The following is an 18,654-nucleotide window of genomic DNA, read 5'->3' on the forward strand; positions in this document are numbered from 1 at the left end:
CACTGTATCTTTCACACACCAACCATGTCACTCATGGTGTCGACAATCTACAAAACACCCCAACAAATTACAGCAACTATCGAAATAATAATTTCTATTATTATCATTGAACCATAAATATGGCAGATATGTCTTACACTTTAAATTGGAAAAACAAAGCTGGGACTTTTCCCATCATGCAATGCTACATTTCCAGGAATAAACCTAACTTAAAAACACTTATTATAACCATGATCATTCTAAAATACAAGTAGCAACCCAATAGCAAACTGAAATCACTGGAAATAGAAACATACTAGAGGCTAAAGTTGCCCTATTTTTCTTTAAAGGACAGAAAAAAAGACAAAGATGAAGCAGAGACGTCTCCCCCTCCCGTCCCACACAATCACTTCCTGTCCTCAAAACAGCTACTAACAGCTACACTGCCACCTGCTGTCCTGAAGCATGAACGACAGTACTGGATTCATGTTTCACAATACTTAATGATTACAGCAGCTCTTGCTCGCCATTACCATGACATGCGACTTTGTTTACAATTTTCACTGCACAAAATAAAACAAACCAAAAGCCACACACTTCAGTCAAAATATATAAAATAAATACAAATGCTGTTTTGTTTTCATCTCACAACAGTCTTCCAACGATTAGACACGACTGTAATCAGTTGCACACGAATGTAATCAATACAAAACACATTTGTAAAAACCCCTATTTTAGCATGTGCATTTCTCACACGCTTTTACAAGGTCAGGGATTTAACAAATTTCACACAAAATGGAGAGTTTTCATGTGTAAAATGAGCTACCAGTACCAGGATAATTTCAGTGGTGAGGAGTTAGCAAATGGTGCGTCGTCACCATCATGTGCTGTTGCTTCTCGTACTCAAGAGCTTGCACTTATTAGTGATTTTCTACAAGAACAGGCCTTCAAACATACTCCAGCAGACAGCCCGAAGCGAACACATGGACATTTGGAACTGTGTCAGAAGTACAGCCGGCTCAAGTGGAGAGGGAGTGTGTCATCATTCGGTCCTGTGACTCTGAGGAGAGACGCGCAGTCGGTAACAGACAGATGCGTCAGCGGCAGAAAATGACAGCATTTGGAGGAAAAGCTCTGAATCGGCGAAGTCCCACAAAAACAATGCACAAAAGATATTATTTTTCCCCTTACATGACGGACCGTAACTTCAGCTTGCTGGCGAGCCAGTAACAGTGGCAGCATTTGGAGGAAAGATGTTTAATTAGTCCCACAACAACACATGGCGGATGTTGTTATTATTAATGTTCCTTTACATGAGGGACAGTAACTTCAGTTTATGAACTGGCGAAGCAGGAGATATTAGTGGTCCAGTCCCTGCCTGAGAGCTGTTGTGGGCTGCCCACAGAAAAGGCACATTCATCAGGAACAAATAAAAACTGTCCGGTGTCATTTCTTGCCCACAACAATAGATAAGCGTCCCTGTTAGCGACTTTAATCAGCAGAAAAAAACGTGAGTCATGACTGACAACTTTAAATGGCTTTGACAATGGATGATAAATAAGTTTTCAAATAACAACAACAAAAAATATCGGGAGATGATGCCACAGTATACCGCACTGCGAAAGCAGTATAATGACAGGGCTCCATTATTTCATTTTCTGGGAGAACTGAGATATTTAACTCTTAATTAAGTTGGCTCGAGTTATGGCTCTAATAATAAACAACAATATGAAATACGTGGGGGATATAGCAATCAGCATGTCCGTCCCTCTATCTGTCCGTCCGACCATTTCCGCTTGTTCGTGTGATATCTCAAGAACCACTTGAACAGTTTCATTCACATTTTGCATAAGGGTGACACTTTGCATTACTGATTTGTTGAGATCAAGGGGACATGTCATCTCATGATGAAACTTGTTTTATTCCACTTTGAATGTGCCCTCTGATATCTCAGAAGGGCATTCGTACCCCACACTGCCACGAAGTGTGATGTCAGTATTTCACCCAGTATGAAACGCCATAAAAATATACAACTAATCAAATAAAAGAACAATTTAAATATGAAATTAAATTAGAAAATTAACAATTAGAAAAAAATCAACATTGCAAAGAAAAATGTGGAACGCTTCACGAATTTGCGTGTCATCCTTGCGCAGGGGCCATGCTAATCTTCTCTGTATCGTTCCAATTTTAGTATATGTGCTACCGAAGTAACACAATGTCCCACTATTTTGTCACCATATAAGGGCCTGTGTCCCAAACAGGACCAACACTCATGGTTGTTGCGAAAATATGAACAGAGCGAAAAAATTGGCTCAATTTTTCAGAAGTAAAGAATAGTTGAAATGCAACACAACACAATAATGTGCTTCTGACAAAACTTTATGACTAATTTTTTGGCTACGTTCATTGAAAAGGTTCATGGGATTTCTATGCAAAACAGCAGCTACATCGGGCAGTCAGGATTGGTTGATGTGTCCCACAGTAATCGTAAAACCTGCACCCCACACCCACTCACATTTTAACGGTGGCTGTTGAGGAGTGTGGAGGAAGGGTACCAAGAAACACGCACTCTTTACAAACTAAAGTGAAACCATCCTGGCTCTCGTTTTACCAAGAAATGCAAGACAAATAAAAGACAAATAAAAATCTGTAGACAAATAATTACTGCATGAAGTAGGGGTGGGCAATATGACAGAAAATTCATATCACAGTGTGAATTGAATCCCTTCTCGCAATGGTATATATCGCGATATAAACCTAAGTGTAAAAATCATAATGTGCTTCTGAATGGGTCCCTTAGCAAAGGTAAATTGATCAAAATAAATAAATAAAAACAACACAAAAACAAAAACAGATATGTCATTTTGAAAACATTTATTGCGCAGATCTCAAAACTACAGGTACAATTTGCCGGAAGGGACATCTAAGATGCGAGCCAAGATTTGATGTTTTGGTGAAAAAATTAAATAACATTTATTTACAGTTGGTTTTGAGGCTGAAATTTCATCTCTTGAACACATGTGCTTCCACACCTGGTGGATGTGATGATACAATTTGTTCATTACTGTGGTCATTGGAAGCCGGGGCTTCATAATGAGAAGGAAGTAACCTCAAAATCCATCTGTGTCTAAAGTGTGACAATGTGTGCAAATCACTGTGTGTAATGTTTGGCAAAAAGTGTGAAGCTGAGTCTGTGCTTACTGTTGTGCAACTCTGTATAAGTGCTTTGCTTCTTGAGTGTAAAGATGTTAATTGTGCAAAATTTTTCAGTATAAAACAAATGTAAAAAAAAAACTGTAAAGGACAGAAAAAACAGATGAACAAAGATGAAACAGTGGCATCTATAGACATTATATACATAAACACCTCACATGACTCGCTACAATGTAAAACAGTATCAACACTGTACAGACTCATAACTAACACAACACCTTGACTTTTTCATTCAACAGATAATCAGGGGAAGCGTGAATGCAGTCCCCCACTACAGGAAATTATGCAGTTAAGATTCTCACATTTAGGGAATTCGCAGGGGTCAAGAAAATGAGAAAAGTAACATAAATTTAAAAAAATTAACGTTGCAAAGAAAATGTGGAACGCTTCACGAATTTGCGTGTCATCCTTGCGCAGGGGCCATGCTAATCTTCTCTGTATCGTTCCAATTTTAGTATATGTGCTACCGAAGTAACACAACAACCCAATATTTTGTCACTGTATATAAGGGCCTGTGTCCCAAACAGGACCAACACTCATGGTTGTTGTCAAAATTACAACACAGAGTGAAAAAAGTCTCAATTGTTCACAAGTAAAGAATAGTAAAGAACACAACACAATAATGTGCTTCTAATTTTTTTTAATGACTAATTTTTGGCTACATTCATCGAAAGGGTTCATGGGATTTCTATGCAAAACAGCAGCTATGTCAGGCAGTTAGGATTGGTTGACGTGTCCCACAGTAATCGTAAAACCTGCACCCCACACCCACTCACATTCTAATGGCGGCTGTTGAGGAGAGTGGGGGAAGGGTATCAAGAAACACACACTCCTTGCAAACAAGTGAATCCATCCCGGTTCTTGTTTTATCAAGAAATGCAAGACAAATAAAAATCTGTAGACAAAAGTTATTGCATGAAGTACATACACTTACAGCAACTCTGAAGAAAACTAAAGCAACAACACACAACAATGCTGTAAATAGCACCTACCTGAGGGCTGTATTTTCAATTAAACATGTGCTTCCACACCTGGTGGATGTGATGATACAATTTGTTCATTACTGTGGTCATTTGAAACCGGGGCTTCGTGATGAGAAGGAAGTAACCTCACCATCCATCTGTGTCTAAAGTGTGACAATGCGTGTAGAGTTTTGCAAATGACAGTGTGCAATATTTGACAAAAAGTGTGAAGCTGAGTCTGTGCTTATTGTTGTGCAACTCTGTGTAAGTGCTTTGCTTCTTGAGAGTAAAAATGTCAGTTGTGGAAAATTTTTCCTTTTAGTGTGTAAACAACTGTAAAAAAAACAAAACTGCAAAGGACAGAAAAAAAAAACAATGAACAAAGACAAAACAGTGACATCTATAGACATTATACAGCCCCTGGCAAAAATTATGCAACCACCGGCCTCGGAGGATGTTTATTCAGTTGTTTAATTTTGTAGAAAAAAAGCAGATCACAGACATGACACAAAACTAAAGTCATTTCAAATGGCAACTTTCTGGCTTTAAGAAACACTATAAGAAATCAAGAAAAAAAAACTGTGGCAGTCACTAACGGTTACTTTTTTAGACCAAGCAGAGGGGAAAAAAATATGGAATCACTCAATTCTGAGGAAAAAATTATGGAATCATGAAAAACAAAAGAACGCTCCAACATCACTAGTATTTTGTTGCACCACCTCTGGCTTTTATAACAGCTTGCAGTCTCTGAGGCATGGACTTTACAAACAGTACTCTTCATCAATCTGGCTCCAACTTTCTCTGATTGCTGTTGCCAGGTCAGCTTTGCAGGTTGGAGCCTTGTCATGGACCATTTTCTTCAACTTCCACCAAAGATTTTTAATTGGATTAAGATCCGGACTATTTGCAGGCCATGACATTGACCCTATGTGTCTTTTTGCAAGGAATGTTTTCACAGTTTTTGCTCTATGGCAAGATGCATTATCATCTTGAAAAATGATTTCATCATCCCCAAACATCCTTTCAATTGATGGGATAAGAAAAGTGTCCAAAATATCAATGTAAACTTGTGCATTTATTGATGATGTATTGACAGCCATCTCCCCAGTGCCTTTACCTGACATGCAGCCCCATATCATTAATGACTGTGGAAACATGTTCTCTTCAGGCAGTCATCTTTATAAATCTCACTGGAACGGCACCAAACAAATGTTCCAGCATCATCACCTTGCCCAATGCAGAGTCGAGATTCATCACTGAATATGACTTTCATCCAGTCATCCACAGTCCACGATTGCTTTTCCTTAGCCCAGTGTAACCTTGCTTTTTTTCTGTTTAGGTGTTAATAATGCCTTTCATTTAGCTTTTCTGTATGTAAATCCCATTTCCTTTAGGCGGTTTCTTACAGTTCGGTCACAGACGTTGACTCCAGTTTCCTCCCATTCGTTCCTCATTTGTTTTGTTGTGCATTTTCGATTTTTGAGACATATTGCTTTAAGTTTTCTGTCTTGACGCTTTGATGTCTTCCTTGGTCTACCAGTATGTTTGCCTTTAACAACCTTCTCATGTTTTTTGTATTTGGTCCAGAGTTTAGACACAGCTGACTGTGAACAACCAACATCTTTTGCAACATTGCGTGATGATTTACCCTCTTTTAAGAGTTTGATAATCCTCTCCATTGTTTCAATTGACATCTCTCATGTTGGAGCCATGATTCATGTCAGTCCACTTGGTGCAACAGCTCTCCAAGGTGTGATCACTCCTTTGTAGATGCAGACTAACGAGCAGATCTGATTTAATGCAGGTGTTAGTTGTGGGGATGAAAATTTACAGGGTGATTCCATAAATTATTCCTTAGAATTGAGTGAGTCCATATTTTTTTCCCTCTGCTTGGCCTAAAAAAGTAACCGTTACTGACTGCCACAATTTTTTTTCTTGATTTCTTATAGTGTTTCTTAAAGCCAGAAAGTTGCCATTTGAAATGACTTTAGTTTTGTGTCATGTCTGTGATCTGCTTTTTTCCTACAAAATTAAACAACTGAATTAACATCCTCTGAAGCCTGTGATTCCAAAATTTTTGCCAGGGGTTGTATACATAAACACCTCATGACTCATAAAAAGTAAACCAGTGTCACCGCCATACAGACCCCTAACCAGCAAAAACACAAAACTTGACTTTTTCATTCAACAGATAATCAGGGGAGAGCGCGAACGCAGTCCCCCACTACCAGAAATTATGCAGTCGAGATTCCCACATTTGGGGAATTCGCAGGGGTCAGCACAACCGGAGTGCAATGGCTAAGCCTCACCCTGGGTGAACCACCTTCTTGATCATGGTATCTCCCCTGCCAGGTAAGTATGAGTTGTCCACCTCCAACACACTGTTGTCTTTCACACACCAACCATGTACACTCATGGTGCCAACAATCTACAAAACACCCCAACAAACTACAACCAACTGTGGAAATAATAATGTCTATATTATTCATCTGATCAAGGACAATGACAGATAAGCCCAAAAAATTACTTTGGAAAAAGACTGTTCACTTTCCCATCATGCAATGCTGCTTTTGCAGAGACAATGTAAACCTAAAAACACTCACTGTAACTACGTTACACCTAAAATATTAACCAAAATTCAACAGCAAACTGAAATGAAGGGAATTAAAAACTTGCTAGAGGAAAATGTTATGTTTCTTGTTAAAGGTCAGAAAAAAGAAAAATACAGATCAACAAGACCAAGCAGAGACGTCTCCCCCTCCCATCACATAGAGCCACTTCCTGTCCCCAAAGCAGCTATAACATTTATACTGCACCCGCTGTTCAGAAGTATAAACTACAGCCTGTATTCACTGTTGGGGAGAACCTGATATTTATCTTTTAGAAAGATGGTTTGAGTTGTGCCTCTAATAACAGATTAGCAAAAGAAAAATCTGAATTATAATTTTATTATCCCCCTGGGATAAAATACAGAGGGGATATAGCAATCAGCTATTTCCGTCCATCCATCGGTTTCGCTTGTTAGCGCAAGTCTCATGACAATTGTCCAGTGTCATTCACATTTAGCATAAGGTGACACTTTTGTATTACGGACTTGTGGGGAAGCGGGATTATGTCATCTCGAGATCACTCTTGTTTTATTCCACTTTGAATGTGTCCATTGATGTCTGAAAGGCCCGTCGTGCCCCACACTGGCATGAACAGTGTTGTCACTATTTCACCCAGTATGGAACCACATGAAAATATATAATATTAATCAAATAAGAAACAATTTAAATATGAAAATAAATTTGAAAAGTAACATAAATAAGAAAAAATTTAACGTTGCAAAGAAAATGTGGAACGCTTCACGAATTTGCGTGTCATCCTTGCGCAGGGGCCATGCTAATCTTCTCTGTATTGTTCCAATTTTAGTATATGTGCTACCGAAGTAACACAACCACCCAATATTTTGTCACTGTATATAAGGGCCTGTGTCCCCAACAGGGCCAACACTCATGGTTGTTGTCAAAATTACAACAGAGTGAAAAAATGTCTCAATTGTTCAGAAGTAAAGAATAGGTGAAATGCAACAGAACACAATAATGTGCTTCTGACTAAATTTTTTATGACTAATTTTTGGCTACATTCATCGAAGGGTTCATGCGATTTCTATGCAAAACAGCAGCTACGTCAGGATTGGTTGACGTGTTCCACAGTAATCGTAAAACCTGCACCTCACACCCACTCACATTCTAACGGCGGCTGTTGAGGAGTGTGGGGGAAGGGTATCAAGAACACACACTCTTTGCAAACTAAAGTGAAACCATCCTGGTTCTTGTTTTATCAAGAAATGCAAGACAAATACAGATCTGTATACAAATAAAAATTACTGCATGAAGTACATACACTTACAGCAACTCTGAAGAAAAACTAAAGCAACAACAACAAGAACGATACTGTAAATAGCACCTACCTGGTGCTGTATTTTCAATTAAACACGTGCTTCTACACCTGGTGGACTTGATGATACAATTTCTTCATTACTGTGGTCATTGGAAGCCGGGGCTTCGTAATGAGAAGGAAGTAACCTCACAATCCATCTGTGTCTAAAGTGTGACAATGCGTGTAGAGTTTTGCAAATCACTGTGTGTAATGTTTGGCAAAAAGTGTGAAGCTGAGTCTGTGCTTATTGTTGTGCAACTCTGTATAAGTGTTTTTGCTTCTTTAGTATAAAGATTTCTATGTAAATGTATATTTCTATGAAATTTTTCTTTTTAGTGTGTAAACAACTGTAAAGGTCAGAAAACAGATGAACAAAGACCAAACAGTGGCATCTATAGACACCTCATGTTACAGCCATGCTAGCACAAACCCAACATCCTTAACTTTTTCATTCAACAGATAACCAGGGGAGAGCGCGAACGCAGTCCCCCACTATCAGAAATTATGCAGTCGAGATTCCCACATTTGGGGAATTCGCAGGAGTCAGCACAACCGGAGTGCAATGGCTGAGCCTCACCCTGGGTGAACCACCTTCTTGATCATGGTATCTCCCCTGCCAGGTAAGTATGAGTTGTCCACCTCCAACACACTGTAGTCTTTCACACACCAACCATGTACACTCATGGTGTCGACAATCTACAAAACACCCCAACAAATTACAGTCAACTATCGAAATAATAATTTCTATTATTATTCATTGAACCATAAATAATGGCAGATATGTCTTACACTTTAAATTGGAAAAACAAAGCTGGGACTTTTCCCATCATGCAATGCTACATTTCCAGGAATAAACCTAACTTAAAAACACTTATTATAACCATGATCATTCTAAAATACAAGTAGCAACCCAATAGCAAACTGAAATCACTGGAAATAGAAACATACTAGAGGCTAAAGTTGCCCTATTTTTCTTTAAAGGACAGAAAAAAAGACAAAGATGAAGCAAGACGTCTCCCCCTCCCGTCCCACACAATCACTTCCTGTCCTCAAAACAGCTACTAACAGCTACACTGCCACCTGCTGTCCTGAAGCATGAACGACAGTACATGGATTCATGTTTCACAATACTTAATGATTACAGCAGCTCTTGCTCGCCATTACCATGACATGCGACTTTGTTTACAATTTTCACTGCACAAAATAAAACAAACCAAAAAGCCACACACTTCAGTCAAAATATATAAACATATAAATACAAATGCTGTTTTGTTTTCATCTCACAACAGTCTTCCAACGATTAGACACGACTGTAATCAGTTGCACACGAATGTAATCAATACAAAACACATTTGTAAAAACCCCTATTTTAGCATGTGCATTTCTCACACGCTTTTACAAGGTCAGGGATTTAACAAATTTCAACAAAAATGGAGAGTTTTCATGTGTAAAATGAGCTACCAGTACCAGGATAATTTCAGTGGTGAGGAGTTAGCAAATGGTGCGTCGTCACCATCATGTGACTGTTGCTTTCTCGTACTCAGAGAGCTTGCACTTATTAGTGATTTTCTACAAGAACAGGCCTTCAAACATACTCCAGCAGACAGCCCGAAGCAAGCGAACACATGGACATTTGGAACTGTGTCAGAAGTACAGCCGGCTCAAGTGGAGAGGGAGTGTGTCATCATTCGGTCCTGTGACTCTGAGGAGAGACGCGCAGTCGGTAACAGACAGATGGCGTCAGCGGCAGAAAATGACAGCATTTGGAGGAAAAGCTCTGAATCGGCGAAGTCCCACAAAAACAATGCACAAAAGATATTATTTTTCCCCTTACATGACGGACCGTAACTTCAGCTTGCTGGCGAGCCAGTAACAGTGGCAGCATTTGGAGGAAAGATGTTTAATTAGTCCCACAACAACACATGGCGGATGTTGTTATTATTAATGTTCCTTTACATGAGGGACAGTAACTTCAGTTTATGAACTGGCGAAGCAGGAGATATTAGTGGTCCAGTCCCTGCCTGAGAGCTGTTGTGGGCTGCCCACAGAAAAGGCACATTCATCAGGAACAAATAAAAACTGTCCGGTGTCATTTCTTGCCCACAACAATAATAGCGTCCCTGTTAGCGACTTAATCAGCAGAAAAAAACGTGAGTCATGACTGACAACTTTAAATGGCTTTGACAATTGATAATAAGTTTTCAAATAACAACAACAAAAATATCGGGAGATGATGCCACAGTATACCGCACTGCGAAAGCAGTATAATGACAGGGCTCCATTATTTTCATTTTCTGGGGAGAACTGAGATATTTAACTCTTAATTAAGTTGGCTCGAGTTATGGCTCTAATAATAAACAACATATGAATACGTGGGGATATAGCATCAGCATGTCCGTCCCTCTATCTGTCCGTCCGACCATTTCCGCTTGTTCGTGTGATATCTCAAGAACCACTTGAACATTTCATTCACATTTTGCATAAGGGTGACACTTTGCATTACTGATTTGTTGAGATCAAGGGGACATGTCATCTCATGATGAAACTTGTTTTATTCCACTTTGAATGTGCCCTCTGATATCTCAGAAGGGCATTCGTACCCCACACTGCCACGAAGTGTGATGTCAGTATTTCACCCAGTATGAAACGCCATAAAATATACAATACTAATCAATAAAAGAACAATTTAATATGAAATTAAATTAGAAAATAACAATTAGAAAAAAATCAACATTGCAAAGAAAAATGTGGAACGCTTCACGAATTTGCGTGTCATCCTTGCGCAGGGGCCATGCTAATCTTCTCTGTATCGTTCCAATTTTAGTATATGTGCTACCGAAGTAACACAATGTCCCACTATTTTGTCACCATATTAAGGGCCTGTGTCCCAAACAGGACCAACACTCATGTTGTGCGAAAATATGAACAGAGCGAAAAAATTGGCTCAATTTTTCAGAAGTAAAGAATAGTTTGAAATGCAACACACACAATAATGTGCTTCTGACAAAACTTTATGACTAATTTTTTGGCTACGTTCATTGAAAAGGTTCATGGGATTTCTATGCAAACAGCAGCTACATCGGGCAGTCAGGATTGGTTGATGTGTCCCACAGTAATCGTAAAACCTGCACCCCACACCCACTCACATTTTAACGGTGGCTGTTGAGGAGTGTGGAGGAAGGTACCAAGAAACACGCACTCTTTACAAACTAAAGTGAAACCATCCTGGCTCTCGTTTTACCAAGAATGCAAGACAAATAAAAGACAATAAAAATCTGTAGACAAATAATTACTGCATGAAGTAGGGGTGGGCAATATGACAGAAAATTCATATCACAGTGTGAATTGAATCCCTTCTCGGCAATGGATATATCGCGATATAAACCTAAGTGTAAAAATCATAATGTGCTTCTGAATGGGTCCCTTAGCAAAGGTAAATTGATCAAAATAATAAATAAAAACCACCAAAACAAAACAGATAGTCATTTTGAAAACATTTATTGCGCAGATCTCAAAACTACAGGTACAATTTGCCGGAAGGGACATCTAAGATGCGAGCCAAGATTTGATGTTTGGTGAAAAAATTAAATAACATTTATTTACAGTTGGTTTTGAGGCTGAAATTTCATCTCTTGAACACATGTGCTTCCACACCTGGTGGATGTGATGATACAATTTGTTCATTACTGTGGTCATTGGAAGCCGGGGCTTCATAATGAGAGGAAGTAACCTCAAAATCCATCTGTGTCTAAAGTGTGACAATGTGTGCAAATCACTGTGTGTAATGTTGGCAAAAAGTGTGAAGCTGAGTCTGTGCTTACTGTTGTGCAACTCTGTATAAGTGCTTTGCTTCTTGAGTGTAAAGATGTTAATTGTGCAAAATTTTTCAGTATATAAACAAATGTAAAAAAAAAACTGTAAAGGACAGAAAAAACAGATGAACAAAGAAACAGTGGCATCTATAGACATTATATACATAAACACCTCACATGACTCGCTACAATGTAAAACAGTATCAACACTGTACAGACTCATAACTAACACAAACACCTTGACTTTTTCATTCAACAGATAATCAGGGAGAGCGTGAATGCAGTCCCCCACTACAGGAAATTATGCAGTTAAGATTCTCACATTTAGGGAATTCGCAGGGGTCAAGAAAATGAGAAAAGTAACATAAATTAAAAAAATTAACGTTGCAAAGAAAATGTGGAACGCTTCACGAATTTGCGTGTCATCCTTGCGCAGGGGCCATGCTAATCTTCTCTGTATCGTTCCAATTTAGTATATGTGCTACCGAAGTAACACACAACCCAATATTTTGTCACTGTATATAAGGGCCTGTGTCCCAAACAGGACCAACACTCATGGTTGTTGTCAAAATTACAACACAGAGTGAAAAAAGTCTCAATTGTTCACAAGTAAAGAATAGTAAAGAACACAACACAATTGTGCTTCTAATTTTTTTTAATGACTAATTTTTGGCTACATTCATCGAAAGGGTTCATGGGATTTCTATGCAAAACAGCAGCTATGTCAGGCAGTTAGGATTGGTTGACGTGTCCCACAGTAATCGTAAAACCTGCACCCCACACCCACTCACATTCTAATGGCGGCTGTTGAGGAGAGTGGGGGAAGGGTATCAAGAACACACACTCCTTGCAAACAAGTGAATCCATCCCGGTTCTTGTTTTATCAAGAAATGCAAGACAAATAAAAATCTGTAGACAAAAGTTATTGCATGAAGTACATACACTTACAGCAACTCTGAAGAAAACTAAAGCAACAACAACAACAACAATGCTGTAAATAGCACCTACCTGAGGGCTGTATTTTCAATTAAACATGTGCTTCCACACCTGTGGGATGTGATGATACAATTTGTTCATTACTGTGGTCATTTGAAACCGGGGCTTCGTGATGAGAAGGAAGTAACCTCACCATCCATCTGTGTCTAAAGTGTGACAATGCGTGTAGAGTTTTGCAATGACAGTGTGCAATATTGACAAAAAGTGTGAAGCTGAGTCTGTGCTTATTGTTGTGCAACTCTGTGTAAGTGCTTTGCTTCTTGAGAGTAAAAATGTCAGTTGTGGAAAATTTTTCCTTTTAGTGTGTAAACAACTGTAAAAAAAAACAAAACTGCAAAGGACAGAAAAAAAAACAATGAACAAAGACAAAACAGTGACATCTATAGACATTATACAGCCCCTGGCAAAAATTATGCAACCACCGGCCTCGGAGGATGTTTATTCAGTTGTTTAATTTTGTAGAAAAAAAGCAGAGCACAGACATGACACAAAACTAAAGTCATTTCAAATGGCAACTTTCTGGCTTTAAGAACACTATAAGAATCAAGAAAAAAAAACTGTGGCAGTCACTAACGGTTACTTTTTTAGACCAAGCAGAGGGAAAAAAATATGGAATCACTCAATTCTGAGGAAAAAATTATGGAATCATGAAAAACAAAAACGCTCCAACACATCACTAGTATTTTGTTGCACCACCTCTGGCTTTTATAACAGCTTGCAGTCTCTGAGGCATGGACTTTACAAACAGTACTCTTCATCAATCTGGCTCCAACTTTCTCTGATTGCTGTTGCCAGGTCAGCTTTGCAGGTTGGAGCCTTGTCATGGACCATTTTCTTCAACTTCCACAAAGATTTTTAATTGGATTAAGATCCGGACTATTTGCGGCCATGACATTGACCCTATGGTCTTTTGCAAGGAATGTTTTCACAGTTTTTGCTCTATGCAAGATGCATTATCATCTTGAAAAATGATTTCATCATCCCCAAACTCCTTTCAATTGATGGGATAAGAAAAGTGTCCAAAATATCAATGTAAACTTGTGCATTTATTGATGATGTATTGACAGCCATCTCCCCAGTGCCTTTACCTGACATGCAGCCCCATATCATTAATGACTGTGGAAATGTACATGTTCTCTTCAGGCAGTCATCTTTATAAATCTCACTGGAACGGCACCAAACAAATGTTCCAGCATCATCACCTGCCCAATGCAGAGGTCGAGATTCATCACTGAATATGACTTTCATCCAGTCATCACAGTCCACGATGGCTTTTCCTTAGCCCAGTGTAACCTTGCTTTTTTTCTGTTAGGTGTTAATAATGCCTTCATTTAGCTTTCTGTATGTAAAATCCCATTTCCTTTAGGCGGTTTCTTACAGTTCGGTCACAGACGTTGACCTGCAGTTTCCTCCCATTCGTTCCTCATTTGTTTTGTTGTGCATTTTCGATTTTTGAGACATACTGCTTTAAGTTTTCTGTCTTGACGCTTTGATGTCTTCCTTGGTCTACCAGTATGTTTGCCTTTAACAACCTTCTCATGTTTTTTGTATTTGGTCCAGAGTTTAGACACAGCTGACTGTGAACAACCAACATCTTTTGCAACATTGCGTGATGATTTACCCTCTTTTAAGAGTTTGATAATCCTCTCCATTGTTTCAATTGACATCTCTCATGTTGAGCCATGATTCATGTCAGTCCACTTGGTGCAACAGCTCTCCAAGGTGTGATCACTCCTTTGTAGATGCAGACTAACGAGCAGATCTGATTTAATGCAGGTGTTAGTTGTGGGGATGAAAATTTACAGGGTGATTCCATAAATTATTCCTTAGAATTGAGTGAGTCCATATTTTTTTTCCCTCTGCTTGGCCTAAAAAAGTAACCGTTACTGACTGCCACAATTTTTTTTCTTGATTTCTTATAGTGTTTCTTAAAGCCAGAAAGTTGCCATTTGAAATGACTTTAGTTTTGTGTCATGTCTGTGATCTGCTTTTTTCCTACAAAATTAAACAACTGAATTAACATCCTCTGAAGCCTGTGATTCCAAAATTTTTGCCAGGGGTTGTATACATAACACCTCATGACTCATAACAAAGTAAACCAGTGTCACCGCCATACAGACCCCTAACCAGCAAAAACACAAAACTTGACTTTTTCATTCAACAGATAATCAGGGGAGAGCGCGAACGCAGTCCCCCACTACCAGAAATTATGCAGTCGAGATTCCCACATTGGGGAATTCGCAGGGGTCAGCACAACCGGAGTGCAATGGCTAAGCCTCACCCTGGGTGAACCACCTTCTTGATCATGGTATCTCCCCTGCCAGGTAAGTATGAGCTGTCCACCTCCAACACACTGTTGTCTTTCACACACCAACCATGTACACTCATGGTGCCAACAATCTACAAAACACCCCAACAAACTACAACCAACTGTGGAAATAATAATGTCTATTATTATTCATCTGATCAAGGACAATGACAGATAAGCCCAAAAAATTACTTTGGAAAAAGACTGTTCACTTTCCCATCATGCAATGCTGCTTTTGCAGAGACAATGTAAACCTAAAAACACTCACTGTAACTACGTTACACCTAAAATATTAACCAAAATTCAACAGCAAACTGAAATGAAGGGAATTAAAAACTTGCTAGAGGAAAATGTTATGTTCTTGTTTAAAGGTCAGAAAAAAGAAAAATACAGATAAACAAAGACCAAGCAGAGACGTCTCCCCCTCCCATCACATAGAGCCACTTCCTGTCCCCAAAGCAGCTACTAACATTTATACTGCCACCCGCTGTTCAGAAGTATAAACTACAGCGCTGTTATTCCACTGTCTGGGGAGAACCCTGATATTTATCTTTAGAAAGATTGGTTTGAGTTGTGCCTCTAATAACAGATTAGCAAAAAGAAAAATCTTGAATTATTAATTTTATTATCCCCCTGGGATAAAATACAGAGGGGATATAGCAATCAGCATTTCCGTCCCTCCATCCGGTTTCGCTTGTTAGCGCAATGTCTCATGAACAAATTGTCCAGTGTCATTCACATTTAGCATAAGGGTGACACTTTGTATTACTGACTTGTGGGGAAGCGGGATTATGTCATCTCGAGATCACTCTTGTTTTATTCCACTTTGAATGTGTCCATTGATGTCTGAAAGGCCCGTCGTGCCCCACACTGGCATGAACAGTGTTGTCACTATTTCACCCAGTATGGAACCACATGAAAATATATAATATTAATCAAATAAGAAAAATTTAAATATGAAAATAAATTTGAAAAGTAACATAAATAAGAAAAAAATTTAACGTTGCAAAGAAAATGTGGAACGCTTCACGAATTTGCGTGTCATCCTTGCGCAGGGGCCATGCTAATCTTCTCTGTATTGTTCCAATTTTAGTACATGTGCTACCGAAGTAACACAACCACCCAATATTTTGTCACTGTATATAAGGGCCTGTGTCCCCAACAGGGCCAACACTCATGGTTGTTGTCAAAATTACAACACAGAGTGAAAAAAATGTCTCAATTGTTCAGAAGTAAAGAATAGGTGAAATGCAACAGAACACAATAATGTGCTTCTGACTAAATTTTTTATGACTATTTTTGGCTACATTCATCGAAGGGTTCATGCGATTTCTATGCAAAACAGCAGCTACGTCAGGATTGGTTGACGTGTTCCACAGTAATCGTAAAACCTGCACCTCACACCCACTCACATTCTAACGGCGGCTGTTGAGGAGTGTGGGGGAAGGGTATCAAGAAACACACACTCTTTGCAAACTAAAGTGAAACCATCCTGGTTCTTGTTTTATCAAGAAATGCAAGACAAATACAGATCTGTATACAAATAAAAATTACTGCATGAAGTACATACACTTACAGCAACTCTGAAGAAAAACTAAAGCAACAACAACAAGAACGATACTGTAAATAGCACCTACCTGGGTGCTGTATTTTCAATTAAACACGTGCTTCTACACCTGGTGGACTTGATACAATTTCTTCATTACTGTGGTCATTGGAAGCCGGGGCTTCGTAATGAGAAGGAAGTAACCTCACAATCCATCTGTGTCTAAAGTGTGACAATGCGTGTAGAGTTTTGCAAATCACTGTGTGTAATGTTTGGCTAAAAGTGTGAAGCTGAGTCTGTGCTTATTGTTGTGCAACTCTGTATAAGTGTTTTTGCTTCTTTAGTATAAAGATTTCTATTTAAATGTATATTTCTATGAAATTTTTCTTTTTAGTGTGTAAACAACTGTAAAGGTCAGAAAACAGATGAACAAAGACCAAACAGTGGCATCTATAGACACCTCATGTTACGGCCATGCTAGCACAAACCCAACATCCTTAACTTTTTCATTCAACAGATAACCAGGGGAGAGCGCGAACGCAGTCCCCCACTATCAGAAATTATGCAGTCGAGATTCCCACATTTGGGGAATTCGCAGGGGTCAGCACAACCGGAGTGCAATGGCTGAGCCTCACCCTGGGTGAACCACCTTCTTGATCATGGTATCTCCCCTGCCAGGTAAGTATGAGTTGTCCACCTCCAACACACTGTAGTCTTTCACACACCAACCATGTACACTCATGGTGTCGACAATCTACAAAACACCCCAACAAATTACAGCCAACTATCGAAATAATAATTTCTATTATTATTCATTGAACTATAAATAATGGCAGATATGTCTTACACTTTAAATTGGAAAAACAAAGCTGGGACTTTTCCCATCATGCAATGCTACATTTCCAGGAATAAACCTAACTTAAAAACACTTATTATAACCATGATCATTCTAAAATACAAGTAGCAACCCAATAGCAAACTGAAATCACTGGAAATAGAAACATACTAGAGGCTAAAGTTGCCCTATTTTTCTTTAAAGGACAGAAAAAAAGACAAACAAAGATGAAGCAGAGACGTCTCCCCCTCCGAGCCAGTAACAGTGGCAGCATTTGGAGGAAAGATGTTTAATTAGTCCCACAACAACACATGGCGGATGTTGTTATTATTATTAATGTTCCTTTACATGAGGGACAGTAACTTCAGTTTATGAACTGGCGAAGCAGGAGATATTAGTGGTCCAGTCCCTGCCTGAGAGCTGTTGTGGGCTGCCCACAGAAAAGGCACATTCATCAGGAACAAATAAAAACTGTCCGGTGTCATTTCTTGCCCACAACAATAGATAAGCGTCCCTGTTAGCGACTTTAATCAGCAGAAAAAAAACGTGAGTCATGACTGACAACTTTAAATGGCTTTGACAATGGATGATAAATAAGTTTTCAAATAACAACAACAAAAAATATCGGGAGATGATGCCACAGTATACCGCACTGCGAAAGCAGTATAATGACAGGGCTCCATTATTTCATTTTCTGGGGAGAACTGAGATATTAACTCTTAATTAAGTTGGCTCGAGTTATGGCTCTAATAATAAACAACAATATGAAATACGTGGGGGATATAGCAATCAGCATGTCCGTCCCTCTATCTGTCCGTCCGACCATTTCCGCTTGTTCGTGTGATATCTCAAGAACCACTTGAACAGTTTCATTCACATTTTGCATAAGGGTGACACTTTGCATTACTGATTTGTTGAGATCAAGGGGACATGTCATCTCATGATGAAACTTGTTTTATTCCACTTGAATGTGCCCTCTGATATCTCAGAAGGGCATTCGTACCCCACACTGCCACGAAGTGTGATGTCAGTATTTCACCCAGTATAAAACGCCATAAAAATATACAATACTAATC

General features: G+C 39.0%; 10 non-coding genes across 10 annotated transcripts; all 10 read right to left on the reverse strand.

The window, feature by feature from the left end:
* Nucleotides 1–2,090: 2,090 nt before the first annotated feature.
* On the reverse strand, nt 2,091–2,196 carry LOC117505529. The gene has a single exon (XR_004559113.1). It is a non-coding gene; the product is annotated as a U6 spliceosomal RNA (small nuclear RNA).
* A 1,371-nt stretch (nt 2,197–3,567) lies between these two features.
* Nucleotides 3,568–3,673, reverse strand: LOC117505542. The gene has a single exon (XR_004559125.1). It is a non-coding gene; the product is annotated as a U6 spliceosomal RNA (small nuclear RNA).
* A 2,680-nt stretch (nt 3,674–6,353) lies between these two features.
* On the reverse strand, nt 6,354–6,517 carry LOC117505581. The gene has a single exon (XR_004559163.1). It is a non-coding gene; the product is annotated as a U1 spliceosomal RNA (small nuclear RNA).
* A 971-nt stretch (nt 6,518–7,488) lies between these two features.
* LOC117505547 lies at nt 7,489–7,594 on the reverse strand. Its single transcript, XR_004559130.1, has one exon. It is a non-coding gene; the product is annotated as a U6 spliceosomal RNA (small nuclear RNA).
* Nucleotides 7,595–8,545: 951 nt separating this feature from the next.
* Nucleotides 8,546–8,709, reverse strand: LOC117505589. Its single transcript, XR_004559171.1, has one exon. It is a non-coding gene; the product is annotated as a U1 spliceosomal RNA (small nuclear RNA).
* A 2,113-nt stretch (nt 8,710–10,822) lies between these two features.
* Nucleotides 10,823–10,928, reverse strand: LOC117505530. Its single transcript, XR_004559114.1, has one exon. It is a non-coding gene; the product is annotated as a U6 spliceosomal RNA (small nuclear RNA).
* Nucleotides 10,929–12,284: 1,356 nt separating this feature from the next.
* LOC117505554 lies at nt 12,285–12,388 on the reverse strand. The gene has a single exon (XR_004559137.1). It is a non-coding gene; the product is annotated as a U6 spliceosomal RNA (small nuclear RNA).
* A 2,670-nt stretch (nt 12,389–15,058) lies between these two features.
* On the reverse strand, nt 15,059–15,221 carry LOC117505585. Its single transcript, XR_004559167.1, has one exon. It is a non-coding gene; the product is annotated as a U1 spliceosomal RNA (small nuclear RNA).
* A 986-nt stretch (nt 15,222–16,207) lies between these two features.
* LOC117505551 lies at nt 16,208–16,313 on the reverse strand. The gene has a single exon (XR_004559134.1). It is a non-coding gene; the product is annotated as a U6 spliceosomal RNA (small nuclear RNA).
* A 952-nt stretch (nt 16,314–17,265) lies between these two features.
* LOC117505574 lies at nt 17,266–17,429 on the reverse strand. Its single transcript, XR_004559157.1, has one exon. It is a non-coding gene; the product is annotated as a U1 spliceosomal RNA (small nuclear RNA).
* Between the last annotated feature and the right edge of the window lie 1,225 nt (nt 17,430–18,654).

Source organism: Thalassophryne amazonica, chromosome 23 (assembly GCF_902500255.1).
Source record: "Thalassophryne amazonica chromosome 23, fThaAma1.1, whole genome shotgun sequence".
NCBI classification, from domain to species: domain Eukaryota; kingdom Metazoa; phylum Chordata; class Actinopteri; order Batrachoidiformes; family Batrachoididae; genus Thalassophryne; species Thalassophryne amazonica.